Genomic DNA, 15,231 nt, shown 5'->3' with positions numbered 1-15,231 from the left:
CCTCCTGTTTAGGAAAATATGTGATCCATGTCATGACAGTGTTGTTATGAAATATAAAACTTAGTAAGAAGGGTTAAGCAAAAACATGTTCAATTCTATCTTCCGAATTTTGCTGTTCAGCAAAACAATCTACTTTGGTGTAACACAGTGGCCACTGTGTGTTATATGTCCTTTATGGGTTGTGAGTCTCTTATAATTTCCACCTACAGAGCCTGGCTTTTTAGCTCTAGTTGTAGAGACTCATACTTTTAGCCTGGTTCTGTCTCTGGTGTTGGCTAAGATGGTGGCTATCACACATGGAGGCCATCAAATCTCTTATTCCTGTTCTTATTTCTCTAAGCTATTAAATCATATAATTTCCAGAAGTTTATCTCCATTCTAGCCATAGCTAAGGTCTTAGATAGACCTGGTCAGAAAATGGTTCCCCCATATTAGGAAAATTTTAATTAAAAAAAAAAAAAGGAATGGAAAAATGACAACCAACTAAATGTTTTCTGTGGAAATCTAAAAATTTCCATTTAGAAATGTTGCTGCCATGTCTTATGGAAATAGTAGTTTGGGTGCCTCATGGCCCCCATTCTCTGCTATGGACTGGGCTCTCTGGTCAGACTACATTATCCACAATGCACCATCATTGGTCCTCTTGGTGAGCCACGCAGTGCATGATGGAAGATGTAGTTCAGTTAGGGAACCCATCCCATAGAAGAAAATGGGGAAATCCTGATGTGCATCTGAACTACAGCTCCCATAAGACATCACAGTGGCATTTTTTAATAGATTTTTTTCAGTTTTTGTCTGATAACTGAAAACTCTTTGGTTTTCAGGTGTTTAGTTTTTTTGAGGAAAAGTCAATTTTTCCATGACAATTTGACACTTTTCATGAAAAGTTTCATTTTGTTTAAAATCCAATTTTCTGTTGAAAAACAGTTTCAACAGAAAATTTTCAGCCAGCCTTAGTGTTAGTGCTGTATGAGGTAAACAAAGCCTCTTTTGAGCTTGTCTGTCAGTTCCTTCATGACACTGTCTGTGCAAGAAGGTTCTCAGAGAAGTGCTGTCCCACTGGTGTCAATTTGAAACTAAAAAAATTAATATCTTAAATAGAGGCTTCCAAACTGGAGAGCCATCAGGATGGATCTTCCCTGGTGTCTGTTTTTGCGCTCTCACATATTTTTAATTTCAATAGAGTTAGTTTGATAGAAACAATTTTAACATTCCCTTGCAGCATTTTAAATCAAAGCATGAAACTGCTGTGTGAATGATCTACACTAGCCAGTGGATCAATGCTATGGCAATCGATCCACCTGGGGTCAATTTAGTGGGTCTAGTGAAGACCCACTAAATTGACCGCTGATCGCTCTCCTGTCGGCTCCAGAACTCCACTGGAATGAGAAGAATAAGGGGAGTTGACCGGAGAGCATCTCCTGTTGACTTAGCATAAGGTGGATCCCATGGTAAGTATAGAATCATAGATTATTAGGGACCTCAAGAGATCATCTAGTCCAACCCCCTGCTCAAAGCAGGGCCAATCCCTAAATGGCCCCCTCAAGAATTGAATTCACAACCCTGGGTTGAGCAGGCCAATGCTCAAACCACTGAGCTATCTCTCCCCAAGCTACAGCAACTTGAGTTATGCTATTAATACAACTCAAATTGCATAGCTTAGATTGACTTTCTCCCGTAGTGTAGACCTGCCCATAGAAAGTGAAATGACTGAGCTGGTTGTATTGACCAAGCTCTAGGGAAGTGTATAGAGCAGTGATACTCAGACTGAGGTTTGTGAGCTGCAATTGGCTCTTTAATTGTCTCTTTGCATCACATGATATTAAAACACTGTGTGATTTAATTAAGTTATTAACCAGTCAGGATGCTTTTACTATGCTATTAACCAATTGTAATTGATAAAATAATAATACTTTGTCAGTCATTTTGATGTGAGAATAATTATATATATATATATATATACACTAAATATTTCTCCTCTTGTACTGTTTAAATATGAATATATAGTAAATGAAACAATGAATTCACACTACTGTGGCTCTTTTGGGTAATATTGATCTCTAATTTGGCTCCTGAATCACTGAGGTCTGAGTATCAATGGTATAGAGTAAACAAACAGCAGAAATACTGAAGAGTAAATTACGTTTTTTAACGTTTTCTTTCAGCTTGAACAATCTAACAAAATAAAGAATTTTTTAAGAAGTACAAGGCCTTATTCTAATTTCATTTACTCCAGTCGTAGAACAGTATAACTTAACAGACGTCATCAGATTTACTCCTGATTTACACTTGGGTAGGTCAGATCAGGCCTATCATTTTTTTTTCATCTTGAGTGTTCATTAAAATACAGTACTTCTTGTTAGGTGCAAGGCATTGTAACAAATGCCATATATTGGCCCTGGAAGGGCTGTTCATTGGGTATATCACTGAATTCTGGCTTGTTACAGTTCAACTCTTAACATAATGAAGATAGAACGACCTCTTATCACTCCCACATAGGCATGTATTACACAGTCAAAGAAAAATATCTGTACTTTCCAGGATGAATCTGATGATTTTAATGCCAATGACTCATTAAATCATATGCTTTTATCTCAACAAGATTTGCAAGTTGTCTTAAGCTGGCATCAACAGCATGTACTGACTTTGCCTTGGTCCAACCACATGAAGACTGGTATTCTGGCTTGCCTATTATGCCTGAGAAAATGTTTGCCACAGTTAGGACTGCAGGTTTATCATGGGAATTTTTATCAAAAATCACAGAGCTGTCACAGTAAATTCAGCAAAAGTTATGGGTTGCTAAATTTACTGTGACTTCTTCATGATTTTTTATTAAAAATTCCCATCCTCCTCACCCTGCCAAGGGGACACTGACCACCCATATCAGCACCCTCTGCCCTTGCACCCAAGGGCGGCTCTGTGTTTTTTGCCACCCCAAGCACGGCAGTCAGGCGGCCTTCGACAGATTCGGCGGCGTTTCTGCGGGTGATCTGCCGGTCCCGTGCCTTTGGCGTACCCGACGCTGAATTGCCGCCGAAGCTGCGGGACCGGTGGGCCTCCCGCAGAAACGTCACTGGAGGCTGCCTAACTGCCACCCTCACAGCGACTGCCAGGTTTGCCGCCCCAGGCGCGCGCTTGCTGCCCTGGTACCTTGAGCCGCCCCTGCTTGCACCGTAACTCCACTCCATGAGGAAGGGAGGACCTGTGGGAGGGGGGCTGGACAGCAAGCCCACCCCGCACTCACCCCAGGCAGGGACAACTACTGTGACTCCTGTCCTGAGAGACTGGGCCCAGCGCCCTACGCTCATCCTGCAATGGAGGCTCCTGCGGGTCCCATCCTGTGGGTCTGGGCTTGGCGATCTGTTATAGGCATTGTTACCTAGTGTGCAGGGTAACAGCACTGCTCAGGTTTGTGCTCCCCACTCCCTGTCATGATGGAGGGGCAGATGGGCCAAACCTGAGCAGCACTGTGACCTGATGAACGCAGAGAGGGCTCACGCTTCCAGTCCCCTCTCCCCCTTAGGTCCTCCCCTCCACGTTGGGCTGGTGACCCACCCGCCCTTTGTGAAGATCATGGACAGGAAAAAGAGTCACAAACAGAAAAATCATGGTATCTGTGACTTTTTGCCTCCATGAAAAACCTGCAGCCCTAACCATAATCATTGAGGGCAAGATCCTTTTCTACCCGTGTCCCCCTAAACATTATAAGACTTGATCCTGCATCACTTGCATGAGTAATCCCATTGGTTTCAGTGACCCAAGCTAGTAAGGACTATTCTCATGAGTTAGTGTTGTAGGAACTGGACAGGACAGTGTAAAATACTTTCTGAGCTTTACTGCCAGTTTTGTGTGACTTTGGAGCTCAACTTGACACGCAGTATTAAAAAGTCCAGACATCAAGACCATGCACAGCAGCATTTGAAAGAGAGCTCATGCTCACCCTGTTAGTCAACCACTGTCCTTTCTGTGCTAAAGCTTAACAATGACCGAGAAAATGCCGCAAACGAAAGAAATACATTGTTCTCGGCATTCCTCAGTGCTTGGAAGGAGTTAAGTTTTGCACAGCCGCTGAGTTCTTTTGGCATTATCCCATTAGCTTAAGTCATGGCTGATGACTTCACCCTCATAGTGACATCAGCCTCTAATCTCGTGAAGGTGAATTCATGTGAGATGGTTTCAAAACAATTACTCCCTGGATTGCAGGCCATTTCAGTTGATATATGGTCACAACATTCACTTTTACAGATTGTAGCCTCTTTTATGTCCTGTACATGTATTTAGCATATTGTATTACAGCATGGACGTTATGTCACTGGCTGGCATTGCCTAAGATCAGTAATGGAATGTGCTTGTATCAAACGAAAATCATAAAACTAACTTTTTATTTTAACTATAAAGTTAAGACAGAGGTATGGTCTTACTGCGGTTTGCGTGATTTCCTCTTAGGACTCCCTCCCCCCTCTTTCTCTACTTGATTTTGGCTATATCTTTGTCTAAGAGTTTTCTGGCTATTTCAATTACCCTGTCCTTCCCCCTAGGGTGAAGAAAAAATAGACTGATGATTACCCAAGATCACTGTTTTGTAAATAGCAATTTTTAATAATGTCTTTAAATCCCCTTTTTAAACCAGATAAGTACATAAGTAACAGTAAAGTGATTGATTGGATTGTAAAACATTTTCTTCTGCTTCGTCTGTTTCCTTTTGAGTAGTGGCAAGAAAATACATGTAGCCATATTCCCCACTCTTCAGAAGAGGTTTTAATCAGATGGGGCAAATTCTGGCCCCAACTAGGCAACCTTCCCTGAAGTCAGTGGGGCTGTGCTGCGTGTAAAGGAGGGCAATGTTTGTCCCAGGGTGTAACACACACATGCAAACCACACAGTTATATGTATAACTGTTTATTTAGACAAGAGCTTTCCCTTAACCTCTTCTATTTGCTTAACTTTATCGTTCTTACATTTCTTCATCACTTCCCTTCAGCTGACTGTAGAAAGACCAAGTGATAGCATCAGAGATTACAGGACATGACATTTACCTTTGCAGTGGTGAAAGTCAAAAAAGAGCTGCTGATATGCCTTCCCCACCAGTCTGGCCTTAACCAAGGCAGGGGTAGGGTGACAATTGCACGAGAGGAGTGAAGCAGGAAGTTTCAAACACTCTCCTGTAGCCAGTGTACTGTGAATAGACTTCTTAATGTGACTAATAGCTCCTGGCATTGAAATACAGCTCCTGAAGTGCAGAGCTGGCATTTCCATGCGCTAATGTTTAAAGTAATGTGTCAGAAAAGTTTTATAGTAAGAGCACAGTATTGTTAGGGGACAGAAAGGTTGTTTATTTAAAGCCAATGGAATTCTACTATCATCACTTCTCTGCCTTTATTGTTGGGTGTGTGGAAATGACTTAAGTTTTTATTTGGTGTTAGCAGTGTAATGCTAGACAGTTTGCACATTCGGAAGTGGTGAGGTCATGATAAAAAAAATCCATAAAAAGGAAACAAGTTGTCCTCAGTTCCTGGATGCTCCAAGGGGCCTGAGCCAAAAAGACAGCAAACCTACTGTAAGTGCTCAGAAAGGGATTTTCTTCTCCTCCTCACAAAATAAACATTGTTCTGTTATTTCTAGGAGGAAGGGAATTGAGTCTTTGGATGACTTCGCAAATATTTTGCTAAATGTAGTGGCCAGTGGGTTTCCTGAATTTCCCGATCTGATTTTAGATTAGATTTTTTTTTTTGGTTGGCTAAATCAGAGGAAATTAGTACAGTCTTAGTCCAAGAGCCAGGCACTGTTACCAATTACATGTGTGTAGGTTATAAGAGCTGTATTACATCTGCATTAGCTCTAGTTGGAAGGCAAACGTCTTCCCCTTTTCTCCCAACCCCCCACTCTTTCTGGTGGCCAGGAAGCAAGAAAAATAGTGAAATGTTTTTGCTAAAAATTCTCTCTGAGTGAAACCTGTGTCTGGCTGGGTAAGTGTCTGGAGTCTGTTTCATGAAAAATGATGGGCAGGAGAAAAACTGCACATGAATGAACATGTTTTAAAATATGGTTCGGCCTTTGAGTGAGTGTACAATGTGGGGAAAGCACAAGGAGCCCTCCCTGCATAAACCTACTATGAAAACAACGCTCATCATGGCAGGCCCTCTATTTCCCAAAGTTCAAGGTGTCTGATCAAGAAGATAAGGCCCAGTGCCAGGAGGGGAACACGTACACTTTCCTGTGCTCAATGAGGTACAATTCTTCTTAGAGTTCCCACTGGGATGATATGTTTCTATACAGCCCCAATATGGGCTAGTGTCTTTAAGACACAGGTATGTCTACACGGGTTAGAGGAACTCGAGTCACTGAACCTTGGGTTTGAGAACCTAGGGCTTGAGTGTTGACACAGACTGCTGATCCTAGGTTGAGAATTTTTGAACCTGGACCCCAACCTGGGGCTCCAGCATCCACACCGCAGTACACAGGCCTGAATCCAACCAACCGTTTCACAGACTGCCTTGCACCCTACCAAAATGTGTCTGCTCTAGCCCGTTGTTTGTGGTGCAGTGTGGGAAAATTTACCTGTCCACCCTGATGCATCACAGAAAGTTTGAGCAGCTCATCAACACATCCTGCTGAGCCATCGTTTTGCTCTGCATGCTCCCAGGAGCATGGAGGAGTTGCCATTTGAAGAATTTCTCTCACTTTCATGCTTGTTTAAGGAAATGAGCAGAGCTTCTGTGAACATTGCAACACTGTTTTCTGACCCACCAAAGGCACCTGATGGAGCTAATGCTGGAGGGGAGGAGGGCACAGACATGGTAGGCTCACACTGGCTGATGTCTGCTTTCACACTGAAAGCCTGTCCTCAAGATGTGCAGCCAGCCTCTCGTCTTGCCTTTGCACTTGCTGTAAGTCCCTCACTCCTTATTGGACCTGCTTGTCGGCCCTGTCCAGAATGTCAACTATAAGTTCATCATGGAAGCCCTTTCTCTTGGACCAGTCCATGACGGTACAGTGACCCAGGCATCTACTGGAGTGTGAGCAAGCTGTCGAGGTACTATGGTCTGTAGCAGTCAAAGGGCTGGGAAGCAGACAGGACATAGAAGCTCATTGTCTCGAGTGTCTCAGTGCACGAGCACAGAAAAATTCCTGCTGGAATTACAAGAACATAAAATGTTGTGTAAAACTGTACTTTACTGTATTGTTACAGGGACACTTCAGACCGCAGAATGTCCCTGGACACAGCCAGGTTAACTGCAGTGAAGGACGTGCATGGAGAATGTTCAGTTAAAAATCACAACTGCTTTTTTCTAAAAATTGCAGACCGCTTTGGGGGAGGGCGGTTGCTGTGGTGTTCTACAGAAGCCTCCTCTATCATTTCAGGAATTCCACATTTTGGAGGACATAACAGCCCTCGTGGTTTCTGAGTGGCAAAGAGAGGTATTATTCCAAGCTGACGGTGGGAAGCCAGAAGTGTATGTCACCAAAGTATTCAAACATATGGTGAGTGAACAGCACATCTACGAGTGGAGTGGGCTGGTCAGCTACTGAGGTGGCCCTGAAAAACATGCTCTTCTCCAAAATGTGACTACCTATCTTGAGTTTCTGCTATGGGAAGAGTTTGCAGCTATCAGCACCCTGGGATTGGGTCAATATTCATCCACATGGGTCGGTGCCTCCACACGGCTTCCAAAACTGCCTGTTATGACTGCAGGGAGATGCACAGAACTCCACCGGCATCTCCTTTCTTCTCCCCGGGCACATTTCTGGACTGCATTCAAACTCCCAGACATATTTAGGAAAAATGATTTCATCATCCATGGACCGCACTTAACTGAAATGGAGTACAATTGTAAATGGACTACATTTCAACCTCCCTCCACCCTTAAGTTTACTGTTCTCAGGAGGCTTGTTACATGTTGTGTGGGTACAGAGCTGCATGTTTACAGGGAAGGCAACAAAAAGTACTTTTTTTGTAACAAACTGGCACATCCTAGCAAAACTTTGCACTTTTCTAGTAAAACTTCACTTTTAGAGAATTGCGTCACTGTTTGTGCTTCCTGGTCTCCATTTTGAATTCCACATGGTGTGTGGCAGGTTAGCGGTGGGGCACCGAAGTGCTGGCATGGAATTCACCGTTAGCGGATATATGCTGCTATTCAGGGCTTGTAATAAGTTTGCATTGGTTCATAACACAGAAATCCTCCCATAGCCATATTAATGCACACAAAAATGGAGCCAGAAACTTACATACCTCTGACTGGAGCGACTTCTGCCTCTTTTGTTTCTGCTGCTGGTTTTGTGGTGGTCTGCTCCTCCAGGAGTGGGAAAGGCGCATCAAAAAGCTCCTCCAAGTACAGCCCCAGGGTGTGAGGCTGCTTCTGTGGCAAAGACTCCTCAGGGAGCGGTTTCATTAGCAGAGTATCATCAGTGGTATCATCCGGCACCTGCTGCTGGCTCTCATCTGTTCCCATGCTAGTTTCTGGGGGCAGCATGTTGCCATCCTGGCTGACCAGGTCATTGTGCACCACTGTTGGCTCCAAGCTAGGCGCAGTGCTCAGCACCTGGTCAAAGTCCTCATAAAACAGGCATGATGACACTAAGTTCCCAGAGGTGCGGTTCTGGTCCCTGACTTTGCAGTAGTCAGTCTTGATCCACTCCCTGCACTGGTCTGGTAAATTTCCACGTCGCCTGCTTCTTTGCTATGTGGTATAATCAATCCTGGTACTCTCACTAAAACTGAGTGTGTTGTTTGCCTCAAACCAGAGATTTACCAAAGTCTTGCTGTGCTCCTGTGACCAGGAAGCAGCATGCTTAGCAAAGGACTTCTTCTGGTCAGTGGCCATTGCAAATACAGGAGACGATTCACTGTGTTTGCAGCTCAGTGGTCAGAATAAAACGGAAGGATTAAACACTGAGCTGTACTTGAATAAAGGGGGTTTCCTCCGTTTCCCAGGAGTTGATTGGCAACTTGTGGGATAGAGAGGACAAAGAACACCGGCCCAAGGGATTGCGGGATAGTGTTGACAGACTCTCAGGGCCCAAGTCCACCTTGGCTGTGTCCACGCTGCAGAACGATATGGCTTGAACCCTGGGTCCTGGCTGGACTTGGGCTTAGACTCTCAATTTCCAGGAGGTTCCAGGGCTTCTGAGCCTGAGTCAGAGAGATTACTGGACACTGGTGCAGCCATCTCACTGGTCTCCGAGACTGTGTATAAAGAAAAGCTACAGCATCTTCCGCTTAAGGCAAGAAAAACTGTTCTGAAGACGTATATGGGAGTAGCTGTGCCCATGTTGGGCACTATTGATGTTAAGGTGGAGCTCAATGAACAGGCTGCTAAATTGTCACTGTTTGTGGTGACAGAGGTAATTACCCAGCCTTAATGGGTAGGTCTTGGCTTAGGACAGGGGTCAGCAATCGTTCAGAAGTGGTGTACTGAGTCTTCATTTATTCACTCTAATTTAAGGTTTCGCGTGCCAGTAATACATTTTAACGTTTTTAGAAGGTCTCTTTCTATGTCTATAATATATAACTAAACTATTGTTGTATGTCAAGTAAATAATGTTTTTAAAATGTTTAAGAAGCTTCATTTAAATTTAAATTAAAATGCAGAGCCCCCCAGACCAGTGGCCAGGACCCAGGCAGTGTGAGTGCCACTGAAAATCAGCTCATGTGCCGCCTTCAGCACACGTGCCATAGGTTGCCTACCCCTGGCTTAGGAAGATTCAGCTGAACTGGGGACAAGTGCACCGACTGACTAAAAAAGAAACCGGTCTGACCACAATACTAAAGAAACATGCTGCTGTTTTTGGAGAGGATCTGGGAATTATGAAGGGAATCCCTGTGACATTGAACATTAAACCTGACAGTCAACCAAAATATCTGAAAGCCAGAACTGTGCTGCCATCAGGCTGAAAGTTGAAGTGGACCTGGAGTGCCTGGTCACAAATGGAGTCCTAATACCATGGGCAACTCCTATCGTTCCAATAGTGAAGAAAGATGGCTTCCTCCGGACTTGCGGTGATTTTAAAGTCACTGTCAACCTGGTGTTGTGTGCAGAGCAATACCCACTTCCCTGCATCGATGACCTCTTCGCGAGCCTGGCTGGGGGACAAAAGTTCAGTAAGATTGAGACGAGTTAAGCCTATTTACAGATGCACATCGATGAAAAGTCCCAAGAGCTGTTGACTATTGTGACGCATAAAGGGCTTTATCAGTACTGTTGCGTACCCTTCAGTATAACATCTGCTCCCGCCCTGTTCCAGAGGGCTATGGACCAGATCTTGTGTGGCTTGCCAGGAGTCCAGTGCTATCTGGATGACACATCCTGGTCACTGGAAGGAATGAGGAGGATCACCTAAAGAATTTTGAGGCTACCCTACAAAGACTGGAAGAGTATGGCCTACGAGTCCGCAAAGACAAGTGTTAATTCTTCCAGCCCTCTATTGAATATTTGGGACACATCATTGATGCTACGGGTCTTCGTAAGTTAAGGCTATTGTGGAGGCTCCCCGTCCTCAAAATGTTAGCCAGCTTCGCTTGTTTCTAGGACTATTGAACTATTATGGAAAGTTCATCTCACAGTTAGCCACACGGTTAAAACCACTTCATGAACTTCTTGGGCAGAACAAGGCTTGGAAGTGGACTGAAGCCTGTGATGTTTCATTTAACAAAGCTAAGGGTGCATTGCTAAATTCTGAAGTTCTGACAAACTTTGATCCATCCTTACCCCTACAGTTGGCCTGTGACGCCTCCCCTTATGCTTTCGGGAGAAGAGTGACCTATTGCTTTTGTTTCACACACTCTAAGCAAAGCAGAAACTAACTATGCTCAATTTGAACGTGAGGCATTGGGAATAGTCTTTGGAATTCAAAAGTTTCATCAGTACCTATTCAGGCAGAAGTTTACTTTTCTCACAGACCATCAACTTCTGACTTTGATTTTTGGACCCCACACAGGCATTCCCCCATTAGCGGCTAGTCGTATGCAACATTGGGCACTGTTGTTTTCAGCGCACACATACGAAATCAAATATCAGAAATCCACTCTGCACGGCAATGCGGATGGTCTCTCAAGGTTGCCTTCGCCAGTCAAAACATCAAGATATTGCCCAGAAGAAAATCTTTTACTTTGAACAGGTAAAGAATAAACCGATCGCTGCTACTCAGGTAAAGAAGGCAACTATCGTTGACCCAGTATTGTCCCAAGTTATGGACCTGGTGATGCATGGAAAATCTCGACAAACCTCTCCGGTCTCAGCCGACCTTGTTACCTACATGTCCAGGAGTATGGAGTTATCGATCCAATCTGGTTGTTTGTTGTGGGGGAAACGTGTCATTATCCCACCACCACTGAGATCACATTTGTTAGAACAGCTACATTCTGGTCACTGTGGAATAGTGCACATGAAGGAAATTGCACAGAGCTATTTTTAGTCGCCTGGATTGGACAGTGCTATTGAAGAGAAGGCAAGAGCTTGTATGACATTTCAGGATGTGAGGAATGCACCCCAGTGGGCACATCCATGGAACTGGCCTGAAAACCCGTGGCAATGTATTCACATTGACTTCTCTGGCCTCCTTGAAGGAAGCATGTTCTTGGTGGTGGTAGATGCCCATTCTAAATGGCCAGAAGTCTCTATAATGCAGTCCACTACTGCAGAGAGTCCTATCCAAAAACTATGGGGACTTTTTAGTCATTTCAGTCTGCCAGAACAACTTGTGAGTGACAATGAACCACAGTTCATCTCTCAGGAGTTTCAAAATTTTATGAAGGCAAATGGGATACACCACATCACTTCAGCACCATATCATCCATCCACCAATGGATTAGCTGAAAGATTTGTGCAGACAATGAAACAAGCTTTGAAATTAGCAAGGGGACAATTATCCATTCAAAAGTGTCTGGACACTTTCTTACTATCCTACAGAAACATACCTCATGCTACGACCAAGGCATCCCCGGCCTTTCTAATGATGGGACGATAGCTGTGCACTTTCTTTGATCTGCTGAAACTTTCTGAACCCTAACAAATTGTGCAACATCAGGTGTGCACCCAGAGCAAAAGACCAAACCTTTAGCCTGGGACAGCTGGTTTTGGCTCAGAATTACACTTCTGGAGCTAAATGGGTCCCTGCCACTGTCATCGCTCAAACAGGAACTGTTTCCTACACAGTCAGAACTGCAGAGGATCTCACCTGGTGGCAACATGTAATCAGCTGTTGCCAGGTCATACCAGTCCTCAGGACACATCTTCAGTTGAGTTGCCTGACTTCATTGCTTCTAGAGAGACACCAAATCAAAAGTCACCTGTTCCTGACTGTCCCCCTCCATTACTGCTGGCGGCTGAGATACCCCCCTGCCTGGAACGAGCTGATACCACATCCTCACCCATCATTGTCAGGCCTGCGCCCAAGACACTTTCGGGTGCAATAACACCAAAAGTCCGCCATAATCCACCTAGAGACAGAATGGCTGGATCTTTAGCTAGGGTGAACCCATAGTTACGGGGCAAAATAATCCCCAGGGTTTAGCCGGGAACGGAGAGCGCCTACCCTCCTTCTCTAGTTTAGTGTTTGTTTTATTTAGGAGATGTTCTTATTAAGGGGGAAGGAATATGTTGTGTATTTGGTTGTCATGGTAATAGAACCTTGTTGTTGCTATGGCAACTGAGTTAGATTATTAGGGGGTAGCCTAGCCAGTTTTGGCTGGTTTGGTTAGTTCAGTGTGTGGCAATAAATGGCTGCTTTTAAGGTTTACAGCTCTCTGTGTCTCAAGTGATTTCTTCCTAAAACTGCTGCCCCCAAGGATACAACAATGTACACTGCAATTAAACAGCCCCATAGCCCGACCCCTGTGAGCCCAAGTCAGCTGACTTGGGCCAGCGACAGGTTTTTAATTGCAATGCAGACATACACAAAGAGTCTCGAAATGCTTGTCTGGATTGATCACCAATTTTCATGAGAGATGATCCTGTGTGATATTTCTTATGCGATGTCTATGTGGTCACCAAATAGTATTCCATGTTTTCTTTTTACAGAAAATTGGCATGCAGAAGTCCTACTGTGTACAGCGGGTTGTGGTTTGTCCTTAATGCCTTTGTCAGTTTGGCATAAATCACTGGCCTCTCAAGGCCCACCCTTTTTCACAATTGGAAAGCTGCATGCTAACAATTTTCCACTGGACACTCTGCAGTTTTTGCATCAGATTGGGAGTTCTTCAGGATCAGAGATGAGTTCAAAGAAAACAATAGTGCCATCCAGGAGTTCAAAGAGACCTAGCCAGCCTCACTGAAGCATGTAGCAGCAATGGCTGTTCCAGAATGATCAGCAAACATCCTCTTCAGTAACTACAATTCCAGGACCAGATGCCACCTCAGGAAAAAACACATTCTGTAGATAGATATCTGGACCTTTAGCTGCATAGGCATAAGGGTTTCCTGATTCTATTCTTAAGGGATATTCAGCACCTCTGAAAAAGAATAATTTTATTCACGTGGCTAAATGAGGTACCAGGTTTCAAAATTTTGGCCAGAGTGTTTTAATGCATGGATACAAAGCAGTTAACTGGCAGGGATACAACCTTGATCAAAATGACTTTGACTGTGCTATGCTGTGCCAGGCTCTTGAAGTAAAGCAGAACTTTTGAAGAAGCAGAGGCAGTTGCCTTCCCTTCCTTCCATCTGGTGGTGAGCCCAAGAGTGAGGCTTCTCAGAGGATTTGGAGGAAGGGGGATGTAAGGCTGCGGACTCACTCCTGCGGCACCTCCTGCTGGTCTGTTCCGGGAATTAGCTTGTTTTTCAGCCCAGAGCGCCCTCTGCAGGCCGGTGATCCACCTTACCGCTTGCTGTTGGCCCCTGTGTCCCTCCCTGGACCTGGTGCCCCTTTTACCTGGGGTGCTGCCCCCTGGTAGTAACCCCTTTCAGGGTCTTCCCTCCCAGGGGAACCCCCACCCACTATCCCCACCTCACCTCAATATATGGCTACTGCCAGTCATTGTCTAGCCCCCGCGCCCTGGGGCAGACTGCAGTATCAGCCTACTCATCACTGGCAAGGTTGGGTTTGGACCTGCTGCCTTTGCCTACCCCTGGGCTGCCCTCTGCAACCCCCAGTACCAATTAGCCCAATGCTAGGCCACAGCCTGGGGCTTTCCAGGATGGAGCTCCCCAGCTCCTCTGCCTGTCCGCAGCCCTGCTCCACTCAGGTACCCTGTCTCTAGCTCCCTGCAGCCAGGCCTTCTCCCTCTACAGGCAGAGGGAGACTGACGGGGCTCCTGGCTCACTGCCTCTTATAGGGGCCAGCTGGGCCTGATTGGGGCTTGGCCCCAGCTGAGCCTACCTTCCCTAATCAGCCCAGGCTTCTTGCCCCAGCCATAGCCCTCTCCTGGGCTGTTTTCCACCCCAAAGGGCAGAAGCGGGTAAACACCCCGCTACAGGGGAGTGGAAAGAGGTGTGTCTGGAGTGTTACAGGAGTGCACTATATGTGTGTATATACAAATAGTTAATAGACAAGGTGCAAGTTTATGGTATTCAAAAACATGTAGGATGATTGTGCATTGCAAAGGATTTCCTATGGCTGCTTTTTATATCCACTCTTAAACAGGAGTTGTTGCAGACCTACACGCTGAGGTAGAAGTTGATGTGTTGTGCTTTGTGTGAGCAGTGGTGGTTGCTCTCTAAGGAGTGGGGTATTTATAGAACTGAACTAGAGGGTTTGTTGAAGCCGATATTTTGTATGTGTAGTGAAAATGCCATACAGATGAGCTGCTGTTTTCTTGGGGAGACACAGATAGCTTAATCCAAAGTCCACTGAAGTCTATGGAAACAATGCAATTGACTTCAGTGACACTTTGGACTAGGCCTCTAATGTGAGGAATATAAAGGGTATGTTCTGTTATGTTTATTAAGTGACCTGTTGTGTGGCACTACACATGAGAGCAATATTCACTCAGCTTCTGCACTCAAACAAATTAACTCCAATTACTTTTATAAAACAAAACTACTTTGTAAGAAAAATAATTGTCTTCTACGTGTTTGTAACGATGTTCAGGTAAGGTGGTGATTACAATGATGGCATGAGAAGAACACAGCCAGGGGGATTTATTGTCTGATTTCTTAGAATACCCCTTCTCCAGGAAGAAATAAACCGAGGGGGAGTGTAACACAGTGGAAAATGAGAAATACCAGTTAAACATTTTTCTTCTGAGGATTTCAAAATGCTTTCCAAAGGCCAATGCCATTTATTTCCATTTTA

The 15,231-nt window shown here is 44.7% G+C and overlaps 1 long non-coding RNA gene across 2 annotated transcripts in view; it reads left to right on the top strand.

The window, feature by feature from the left end:
* Positions 1 to 15,231, top strand: part of LOC120395799 — a 305,544-nt gene that overhangs the window by 214,798 nt on the left and 75,515 nt on the right. The window lies entirely within an intron of this gene.

The sequence above is a fragment of the Mauremys reevesii genome, linkage group 1 (genome assembly GCF_016161935.1).
Source record: "Mauremys reevesii isolate NIE-2019 linkage group 1, ASM1616193v1, whole genome shotgun sequence".
In the NCBI taxonomy this organism is placed as follows: Eukaryota; Metazoa; Chordata; order Testudines; family Geoemydidae; genus Mauremys; species Mauremys reevesii.
This window is presented reverse-complemented; position numbering and strand designations above follow the sequence as displayed.